The sequence below is a fragment of the Delphinapterus leucas genome, chromosome 16 (assembly GCF_059928025.1).
Source record: "Delphinapterus leucas isolate spDelLeu-1000000601 "Yukka" chromosome 16, BTC_Dleu_Yukka2, whole genome shotgun sequence".
Classification (NCBI taxonomy): Eukaryota; Metazoa; Chordata; class Mammalia; order Artiodactyla; family Monodontidae; genus Delphinapterus; species Delphinapterus leucas.
This window is the reverse complement of record NC_143144.1, coordinates 49,036,213-49,047,788: the sequence shown is the minus strand read 5'-3', so window position 1 is coordinate 49,047,788 and position 11,576 is coordinate 49,036,213. Positions and strand designations below refer to the sequence as shown.

Genomic DNA, 11,576 nt, shown 5'->3' with positions numbered 1-11,576 from the left:
GATAATCTCCAGGTCCATCCATGTTGCTGCAAATGGCATTATTTCATTCTTTCTTTATGGCTGGGTAGTATTCTATTGTGTATATGTACACAACTTCTGTATCCATTCCTCTGTCAATGGACATTTAGGTTACTTCCATGTCTTGGCTATTGTGAATAGTGCTGCAATGAACATTGGGGTGCATATATCTATTTGAATTATGGTTTTCTCTGAATATATGTCCAGGAGCAGGATTAACTGACCATAGGGGCATGGGTTTATTTCTGGGCTTTCTATCCTGTTCCATTGAGCTATATTTCTGTTTTTTGTGTGTGCCAGTACCATACTGTTTTGATTACTATAGCTTTGTAGTGTAGTCTGAAGTCAGGGAACCTGATTCCTCTGACATTGTTTCTCTTTCTCAGGATTGCTTTGGCTATGTAGAGTCTTTTGTGTTTCTATACAAATTTAAAATTTTTTCTACTTCTGTGAAAAATGCCATTGATAATTTGATAGGGGTTGCATTGAATCTGTAGATAGCCTTGGGTAGTATAGTCATTTTGACAATATTGATTCTTTCAATCCAAGAACATGGTATATCTTTCCAACTGTTTGTGTCATCTTTGATTTCTTTCATCAGCGTCTTATAGTTTTCAGAGTACAGGTCTTTTACCTACTTAGATTTATTCCTAGGTATTTTATTCCTTTTGATGCAATGGTAAATGGGATTGTTTCCTTAATTTCTCTTTCTGATATTTCATTGTTAGTGTTTAGGAATGCAAGATATTTCTGTGCATTAATTTTGTATCCTGCAACTTTACTGAATTCATTGATGAGCTCTAGTAGTTTTCTGGTAGAATCTTTATGATTTTCTATGTAAAGTATCATGTCCTCTGCAAACAGTGACAGTTTTACTTCTTCTTTTCCAATTTGTATTCCTTTTATTTCTTTTTCTTCTCTGATTGCTGTAGCTAGGACTTCCAAATCTATGTTGAATAAAAGTGGTGAGAGTGGACATCCTTTTCTTGTTCCTGATATTAGATGAAATGCTTTCAGCTTTTCTCTGTTGAGAATGATGTTAGCTGTGGGTTTGTAATATGTGGCAGAAGGCAATTATTCTGAACAGACCCTTAGAAAGCCAGTCTTAGGGACATAAGAGCCATATCTTTGGGGAGAGTTGTGAAACCCACATTATACTAATGTTCTTCTCTCCAGGAGAGAAGTCAGTGTTCATGGGATATCACAGGGTTCTTGTCATGCTTGTCTTCTTCAGAAACAGACCTAAGTTCTGATGTGTCTCATGATGACATGATGATCTAAAAATGAGAAGCTTGATTTTAATTTTTCCTGTAAACATGCAAGAGGTCCATGGTATTGCTCTCTTTCAGCCTGGCACAAGTCTCATAAACTAGAAGATAACCTTAACATTCAATCTATGGTAGTTCTCCCCCATGACCTTTGCCCTTTTCTAAACATATTCGTAAAGACATAGTAATATTCTACTGTGAATTATATGAGAGCTCTTAACATGGATTTAAACAGTAAATTTAACAAATAGGCTGCTCTTTGCCTGATGACTCAGAGGTTGTTAATTATTCTTCAATTTTAGGCATTTGGAAGAAAAAATTAATTCCTTAATATATTGTATTCAATTGAGTTCAAACCATAAAGAAGAAAGAAATAATAAGAATTAGAGTAGAAATAAATGAAATAGAGAATAGAAAAACAATAGAGAGAATCAATGAAACCAAAAATTTATTCTTTGAAAAAAAATCAACAAATTGAGAAACCTAAAGATTAAGAAAAAAAAAAGAATACTCAAATTACTAAAATCAGAAATTAAAGAGGGAACATTACTACTGACCTTACAGGAATAAAAAGCATTATAAGAGAATACTATGAACTCTATGTGCCAATAAATCAGATAACCTGGATGAAATGGACAAATTCCTAGAAATACACAAACTACCAAAACTAAATAAGAAATAGAAAATCTGAATAGACCTATAACAAGTAAGAAGATTGGATTAGCAATAGAAAATATCCCAACACAGAAAAGCCTAGGACCAGATGACTCCATTCGGTGAATTCTACAAACATTTAAAGAATAAACATGACTACTTCTCAAACTCTTCCAACAAATAGAAGAGGAAAGAATACCTCTTAACTCATTGTATGAGGCTGACATTATCCTAATACCAAAGCCAGACAAAAAGACACTACAAGGAAAGAAAACTACAGACCAGTTTTTCTTGTGAATTTATTGATAGATACAAAACTCCTCAATAAAATGCTAACAAATAGAATTCAGCAGCATGTTAAAAGGATTATACACCAGGACCAAGGGGGATTTATCCCAGAAATGCAAGTGTAGTTCAACACACAAAATCAGTCAGTGTAATTCACCACATAAATAGAATGAAGGAGGGGAAGCACATGACCATCTCAATTGATGTTGAAAAAGCATTTGACAAAATCCAACATTCCTTCATGATAAAACACTCATTAAACTAGAACTAGAAGGGAACTTTCTCAACATGATAAAGGCTATATATAAAGAACTCCCAGGTAACATCATCCTCAATAGAAAAATACTGAAAGCTTTTCCCCTAAAATCTGTGTTGGGTGTTTGAAAGTCAAACATTCAGAAACCATTAGATGTTCTTTAAAAAATAATCCATTTTGGGGGCTTCCCTGGTGGCACAGTGGTTAAGAATCCGCCTTCCAATGCAGGGGACACGGGTTCAAGCCCTGGTCCGGGAAGATCCCACATGCTGTGGAGCAACTGAGCCCGTGTGCCACAGCTGCTAAGCCTGTGCTCTAGAGTCCTCAAGCCACAACTACTGAGCCCACGTGCCACAACTACTGAAGCCCGTGTGCCTAGAGCCCGTGCTCCACAACAACAGAAGCCACTGCGATGAGAAGCCCATGCACCGCAACAAAGAGTAGCCCCCGCTCGCCACAACTAGAGAAAACCCATGTGCAGCAATGAAGACCCAATGCAGCCAAAAATAAATAAATAAACAAAAATTAATTTAAAAAGAAAAAGAATCCATTTTCTTAAAGTTTCTGGAAAAAAGAATGTTCTCGGGCTTCCCTGGTGGCGCAGTGGTTGAGAGTCCGCCTGCCAATGCACGGGATGCGGGTTCGTGCCCCGGTCCGGGAAGATCCCACATGCTGCGGAGCGGCTGGACCCGTGAGCCATGGCCGCTGGGCTTGCACGTCCGGAGCCTATGCTCCGCAACGGGAGAGGCCACAACAGTGAGAGGCCCGCGTACCGCAAAAAAAAAAAAGAATGTGCTCCTCTGTATTCAAACCTCTTCATAATGAACATTGCTACGTTGTACATTAGGCACAAGTATTATTGAAGTTTTAAAAGAATTGTTATTGTTCATGCAACTGGAGTATTTAATGTTTATTTCATAAATACATTTTGCAAACAATAGGAAATCTAGAGGACATTCTTTGAAGTATGAAGCAGTGGTGCTCAATTTTGGGGTACTTTTATTTATCCTCTGTTTTACACGTGAATACAATAAAACCTTTTTTAAGAAATTCAAAATTTTTAAGGAGAATGCAGAAAAGCATTTGATGATCTGGGATGTAGATGAGGGGTGGCTTTTTTTTTTTTTTTTTTTTAAGTCCTTTGGGCCAATGTTTGGGCCAATTACTGTGATGGAGTTTCTGCCTTCAGACCAAATCCCAGTGATAAGATATCTGTTCTTCACATGAGCAATAACTGGAGTACATAGGATAAAACAAAATATTAAATGTCTGTCACAGTATAGAAGTGAGGAAAGTGTAAAGTGATAAGGTGCTAGTCACCTCAGAGTGGTCAGTTCAGATATGGTGATGCAGCAGAATAGAAACTTGTCAGAAAGGAAAGGTGTCAGGCAGGAGATAAATATGTGCCCACATTATCCAATGCCAAGAGCTGAAAACTGTTTTGAATTTTTATCCTGAAGATAGAAATGACATCCTTATGAGAAACTGAACATTAAATAGATATGTATTAAACCGATTTTGCTTGTTGACACATTTGTTTATTTATTTGACAGTTACTGAGTGGCTACGTGGTAGTTTTTAGGCCTTAGAATTAACCTAAGGCAAAATTGTGAAGTAAAAATGTTCATTTCAGTCATTTTACCTCTTTATACTGTGCTCTTTTTTGGATTCTTCAGCCTTCCTTTTCCTCCCTCAGGCTTTGGAGCTTAGAAACTAATAACATTAAAGCTGCGGTGACAGGAGTGACAGGACTCTAGGATAAAAGATGGTTGTGTTCAGAGGAAGAGAAAGTGTGTGTTTAGGAAAGAAGCAGCACCAAGTTGTAAATTCTACTACCTGTGGATAGATAGAATTATGGTGTACTTTATATTCTTTTTGCTTTTCTACTGTAATGATATGCCTTGCTTTCATAATACATGAAAAAGAGTACATATAAGAAAAGTAACAGCAAAAGGAATGTGTTAAAAATTATTTCTACCATTTCAGTTTTTTTCTTTCTAATTCATTTTCTAGTCCATCAGGCCTGCTTTGCTTGTTTGGCAATGTCCTTTAAATTGTTTAAAAACTTTTCCAAATTGGTAAAAGCTTAATGTTTCCAAGTACTACAGACTTTTATAACTATTATGCATCATGCAAACATCATGAGGTGTGGTATGAGGCAATGAACATTTTAAGTTGCTTTAAAATTTAAGTATTGGACATTTAGGGTGCTCTCAACTTTACACACAATGGAGTTGAACAAATATAGCTGGTTAGTATTTTTAACCAAATATTTTGACTAAATCATTGCATTGCTTTGGAGTCTTGAAGGATACAATATACCATGAAGGAAAAGCATAGAGTAGATTAGGATGTGACTGTGCACAACTAAAACGGTACTTTGTCATTTTCCTTTTTCTCATTTTTGAAAGTAGTTGATAGCTACTTTTTCTTTTTCCCTTTCTTTCTCTCAGCGTATGAATATTACCAGTATAAAAGCAAGAGGTGAAGTTATCTGCAAATATACAAACTTGTATCTATCCATTGGGTCTTCCTGCTGCAGATGACTCTCTTGCATTTTCAGATATTCCTTCTCATGTTTCTTCAGTTTCTTGGTTTGTACCTTAATATTGTAAGCCTGCTCCATTATACTTCTTGCATTTTCCTCTGCCTTGTATCTCTGAATAACTTTAGAAAGCTGAACTCTGAAGAACTGTAAAGTACCTTCAGAATCAGCTTGCAGAAGATCTTCCTTTGAGGTCTTTAGGAGAGCCAAGGCTACGTGAAAGGTTATGTTCAAACCCTCACAAAGTGTAAGTCAATGATGTGGAAGACCATGCAGAGTGGGAACTTGTCAGTAAAAGGAGTGAGAAACCACTGGGATGCACACATATGAGCTTCCAGGTTCAGATTAGAAAAATGGTCGTGGAGGTCCAGTAACTGCTCTTGCATTAGTCTTTCCAGCTGATACAATTTGCAGTGAAGGTCTTCAAAGCTGTTTTTGCAGAAGTCTCATAAATCATAGTCATTCATGATTTTCACCAAAACACAGAATGCTTGTTCCTCTGGCAAATGCAGCTGCGATACAGCAGCAAGAAAAGACTGCCCTTGACAGTACCCAGTGTCTTTGTTGTAGACAGAGTAGGCCTTGCAAATCTTGTAGAGCGATTCCTGGCCATCTCCTCTGGTATCTTTAAAGTAATCATGTGCAGGAAATGTCTGATGAATATATCTCTAGTAATAACACTCTCCTGGGCTGAGTCCATTGTGATAAGAAATTGATATCTATCGAGCATTGCCTGGTTGTCATGGCAGCCTGCTAATAATTACCATACCTCTGCACTCAATGCTTCAGGAACAGCACTCTTCACCAAGTGGATAGCCCTTTCTGTCGTGCACCAAGGTTATTGTGCGATCTTCCTAACAATTCTCCCCAAGAATATAGGGTCTTCTCAGGACAATGCTTAGAACATCACCTGTTCCACTTGAGAGTTCATTATCACTCTTCTCTTCTGCTTCATCCTCCTAGGGTGACACTGGACCCCATCTGCTAGTAGCAGTGTGATTCGTTCCTCCTTCTCAGACTGTTGCTGTAGACTTACCACCTCATCTATCGCATTTCCAGCATTGGTATGGCCTTTTCCCTCAGACTGTTTCAACCTCATGAAGAAAGTCTCCGTGAAAGTCTTTCTGCTAAAATGCCAAAATCACTTATTTGCAGGGTACACATGTACTGCTGTCTCCAGGTGAAAATAGACAGGCTCCATCATGTCCATGACTACCATATCCATTGCCACAGTCCTATACACTCATTTATCTTTTGGAGTTTCTTCATTAAGTGCCAGAAATATTGGTTCATTGGTGTTCCACATGCCGGTGATAACATAAGCTCTTCCATCATAGCTCTTTCCCATGGCTTCCATATCCAGTAAATAAATGTCACAGTTCTTCACATTTCAACCTGGGCTTAATAAGATTCCAAAGCATCTTTCAGCAGCTAATTCTTTGTTAGAAAGTTGCTGTGCTGTAATCACAACCTTCTTTTCTATTCCTTGTTTTAATTTGACAGTATTTAATTGACAGTATTTTTTAAAGTTTAATATTAGTATAAAAGATTATAAAGTGAGGAGTAAAAGTCTTCCTCTATCTAATTTGCCCTATTCAAATTTCCAAAGGTAAAACCATTGTTTCTTCTATATCCAGGCATTTGCTATTAGAATGCAAACATATGTATATCTATGTGTGTAAATATGTATCTATGTACACACACACACACACACACACACACACATACACATGGGATTTTGTTAATGGTTCCACAGCATTCATTGTATGGTTGTACCATAATTAGTTAACGAGTCCCCCCATGATGACATTTATTTGTTTATTTATTTATTTATTTTTTGGGCTGTGTTGGGTCTTTGTTGCTGCACGCAGGCTTTCTCTAGTTGGGGTGAGCAGGGGCTACTCTTCGTTGAGGTACACAGGCTTCTCACTGCAGTGGATTCTCTTTTTGTGGAGCATGGGCTTCAGTAGCTGTGGCATGCAGGCTCAGTAGTTGTGGCTCTAGAGCTTCGTTGTTCCGTGGCATGTGGGGTCTTCCTGGACCAAGGCTTGAACCCATGTCCCCTGCATTGGCAGGCGGATTCTTAACCACTGCGCCACCAGGGAAGTCCTCGTGATGACATTTAGATGGTTTCCTGTTATACACTACCTCAAGCAATGTTGCAGTAATCATACATACTTGTATATGAGTTTATGTGTAAGGTAAATTTCTAAAAGTGGAATTTCTAAGTTAACAGGTGTTTCACCATCAATAGATGTTACCAAGTTGTTCTATAAGAGTGTTATACCAGTTTACACTACCACCAACAGTTTATGGGAATGTCTTGTTTCCCTTCCCTCTGGCCAACACTGAGCATCATCAATCTTTTTAATCTTTGCCAGTGTGAGAGATGAAAAATGATATCCCACTCCTGGCTTTTATTTTGTTTAGAAGTGTTAATATGAAAAGTCTTAGTGATTGATGAAACCATACAGCAGTAAGTAAAGTACGAAAGAATGTGTTAAATTGAAACTACCACTGTGAACCATAGAAAGCAGTCCAGTGCAGCCACAGTAGCAGCACTTTTGCTTATCACCAGTGCTTATAAATATACCTCTGGAGCCCATAGTTTGATCTCTAATGTCATTCTCTTCTAGAGGAAACCAAGATTTTTGAGGATAGTTAATGTCATGCCCTTCAGCAGGAAAAAAATCAGGAAGCATCCAGGAATTCCTGTTTTGTTTTGTTTTTTTCAAGAAAGTCAGGATGTTCTTGGGATCATTAGAGGCAACTCTAAAAAAGCCAAACAGGCCAGTTTAAGGGGGTTCCTTTTAACCAAGTTGAGGCAATTTGATCAAAAAAAATTATAATAATCATGTTAAATTAGAACTCGTTGAATTTTTAAAAGACCATAAGTTTCTAATAATGCCCCAAAGGAAAATTTATACAAGGTATAAAGATGATAGTCGTAATATAAAAAGTTGAATAGATTATGTTTAGCTTCTGTTAATTCTAGTAAGTAGGAAAATGCTTATTATATAATACAGTGTTAATATTATAATATAATAATATTTCTATTAAGTGTATTCATTCATAAAGAAGAGGTAAGTTCCTGTTTCAGTGTGAACAGAAAGAATGAACCATTTGTGAATTTTTTCCAACAGTTCTGAAAAAAAAAGGAAACTGTATCAAACAAAAGAAGGGCCAGTTAGCAAGTGGAATTTCCCTAGGGGTGGGCAGTTTAACAGATTAGCACCACTGGTCACATACAGTAACCATTTAAATGAGAATCCAACAGTGTATTTCAAGATGTGCTTCAAGATGACAAATTAGACAAATGTCCCCCAAAACGAAAGCTAACTGCACACACGCATTCTCTCATCTGCCTGGTAATAAAACATTTAGATGACCTTATAATTATAATGAAGTTCTATTAAGACATACATAAGTTTCCAAGTATACCAACATACCATGTCAATAATCATCATGAAAGGATAAAAATTAAGTACAGCCAGCTTACAGAATGCCTCAATTATAGTAAAACCCCTGCATTTTCTAAAATTGAAATCTATACATATGATATATATGAAGGATAATGATGTAAGCTGAATAAAGTTCCTCAAGATGTCCATGTTCTAATTCTCCAGAACCTGTGAATTTTACTTTACATGGCAAAAGGGATTTTGCAGATGTGATTAAGAACCTTGAGATGGGGACTATTTTGGATTGGCCAGGTGGGCTGATATAATCACAGCGCTCCTTATAAGACAGTCAAAGGAGTTCAGGTCAGAGAAGAAGAGGATGTGATGCTGGAAGAAGAAAACGTAGCACAATGCCTTGAAGATGGAGATAGGGGCCACAAGTAAAGAAATACAGCAGGCCACTAGAAGCTGAAAAAGTCAAGGAAATAGATTCTCCTCTTAGAGTCTCCAGAAAGAACCAGCCCTGACAATACCTTGATGTTAGCTCAGTGAAATTGATTTCGAACTTTTGAACCCCAGAACGGTAAGAGAACAAATTTGTATTGTTTCAAACCACTAAATTTGTTGTAATTTTTCTTGTGAATGGCAGTCTTCTACCTGTATTTTCACATACTCTTCTGTGTCTATTTGCAAATTTCCTCTTCTTACAGGGTACCAGTCAAATTGGCTTAGGGCCCACCCTAATGACCTCATTTAACTTAATCATCTCTTTAAAGATGCCTCTCCAAATACAGTGGCATTCTAAGGTACTGGGGATTAGGACTTCAACATATGAATTTTGGGGGTGGGTGGGGTGCACAATTCAGCCCATAACAATATATAAGATTAATAAATGGTAGTGAATTCTTCCTCTCTACACAGAGAAGGTCTGGAACATTAAAGAACATAAAAGAGTTCCCAAAAGAGACCACATTCCTCTCAGAGTATCAGTGTTCCCCAAAACTACGATGTGTCCTTCCATATTGAAATAAGCTTTCGTGAATTCTTTATAGAAAGAAAAAAATACACTATCATCCCTACTTCATTTTATTTTGAATTTTCAAAACTAATTTATGATGCTAGTAATGACCAATTGGAAATGGCAATTTTAAAACAATACCATTTATTGCAATAGTATATTAGTCAGTGTCCTCCAGAGAAACAAAACCAATGGGATCTGTATAGACAGAGCAAAAGAAATAGATTTATTTGAAGGAATTGGCTCCCAATTATGGAAGCTGACAAGTCCAAAATAGGCAGGGAGGGCTGGCAGGCTGAAGACCTAAGGAAGAGCAGGTGTTGTAGTTTAAGTCCAAAAGCTGTCTGCTGCAGAATTGTTTCTTATTTGAGGGAGGTCAGTCTTTTGTTCTATTCAGGCCTTCAGTTAACACCCATATTATGGGGGGCAATCTGGTTTACTCAAAGTCTACTGATTTTTTAAAAAATTTTTATTGGCGTATAGTTGATTTACAGTGCTGTCTTAGTTTCAGGTGTACAGCAAAGGGAATCAGTTATGCATATACATATATCCACTCTTTTTTTAGATTCTTTTCCCATATAGGCCATTACAGAGTACTGAGTAGAGTTCCCTGTGCTATACAGTAGGTCCTTATTAGTTATCTATTTTATATATAGTAGTACACATGTCAATCCCAATCTCCCAATTTATCCCTCCCGTTACCCCCTGGTAACCGTAAGTTTGTTTTCTACATATGTAACTCTATTTCTGTTCTATAGATAAATTCATTTGTACCCTTTTTTATAGATTCCACATATAAATGATATCATATGATATTTGTCTTTCTCTGACTTACTTCACTCAGTATGACAATCTCTCAGTCCATCCATGTTGCTGCAAATGGCATTATTTCATTTTTTTATGACTGAGTAATATTCCATTGTATATATGTGCCCCATCTTTATCCATTCCTCTGTCAATGGACATTTAGGTTGCTTCTATGTCCTGGCTACTGTAAATAGTGCTGCAATGAACATTTTTTCTTCTGCCCATTTTTTATTTTATATATATATATATTTTTAAATGTTGAGCCTTCATTTTTTAATTTATTTTTATTTTTGGCTGTGTTGGGTCTTCGTTTCTGTGCAAGGGCTTTCTCTAGTTGTGGCAAGCGGGGGCCACTGTTCATCACGGTGTGCAGGCCTCTCACTGTCGTGGCCTCTCTTGTTGCGGAGCACAGGCTCCAGATGTGCAGGCTCAGTAGTTGTGGCTCACGGGCCTAGTTGCTCCGCAGCATGTGGGATCTTCCCAGACCAGGGCCCGAACCCATGTCCCCTGCATTAGCAGGCAGACTCTCAACCACTGCGCCACCAGGGAAGGCCCTTCTGCCCATTTTTTGATTGGGTTGTTTGTTTTTTGATATAGAGCTGCATGAGCTGTTTGTATATTTTGGAGATTAATCCTTTGTCAGTTGCTTCATTTGCAAACACTTTCTCCCATTCCGAGGGCTATCTTTTTGTTTTGTTTATGGTTTCCTTTGCTGTGCAAAAGCTTTTAAGTTTAATTAGGTCCCATTTGTTTATTTTTGTTTTTATTTTCATTGCTCTACGAGGTGGATCAAAAAAGATCTTGCTGCAATTTATGTCGGAGAGTGTTCTGCCTATGTTTTCCTCTAAGGGTTTTATAGTGTCCCATCTTACATTTAGACCTTTAATCCATTTGGAGTTTATTTTTGTGTATAGTGTTAGAGAATGTTCTAATTTCATTCTTTTACATGTAGCTGTCCAGTTTTTCTAGCACCACTTATTGAAGAGACTTTTTCTCCATTGTACATTCTTGCTTCCTTTGTCATAGATTATGTGACCATAGGTGCGTGGGTTTATAAAGTCTACTGATTTAAATGTTAATTTCATCCAAAGACATCCTCAAAGAATCATCCGAATAATCTTTGACCACATATCTGGGCACCAAGGCCCAGCCAAGTTGACACATAAAATTAACCATCCCAAGTAGCATCAAAAAATCATGACATAAAAAAAAATTTAATGAAATATCTGCATGCCCTGTATACCAAAAAGCACAAAACGTTGCTGAAAGAAATAAAGAAGATGTAAAGAATGGGGAAATATAGCATATTCATGGGTTGAAA

The 11,576-nt window shown here is 37.3% G+C and overlaps 2 pseudogenes; both read right to left on the bottom strand.

The window, feature by feature from the left end:
* Positions 1 to 4,373: 4,373 nt before the first annotated feature.
* LOC149747276 (rab GTPase-activating protein 1-like pseudogene) lies at positions 4,374 to 5,426 on the bottom strand (annotated as a pseudogene).
* Positions 5,427 to 5,501: 75 nt separating this feature from the next.
* LOC111172675 (rab GTPase-activating protein 1-like pseudogene) lies at positions 5,502 to 6,386 on the bottom strand (annotated as a pseudogene).
* Positions 6,387 to 11,576: the final 5,190 nt, after the last annotated feature.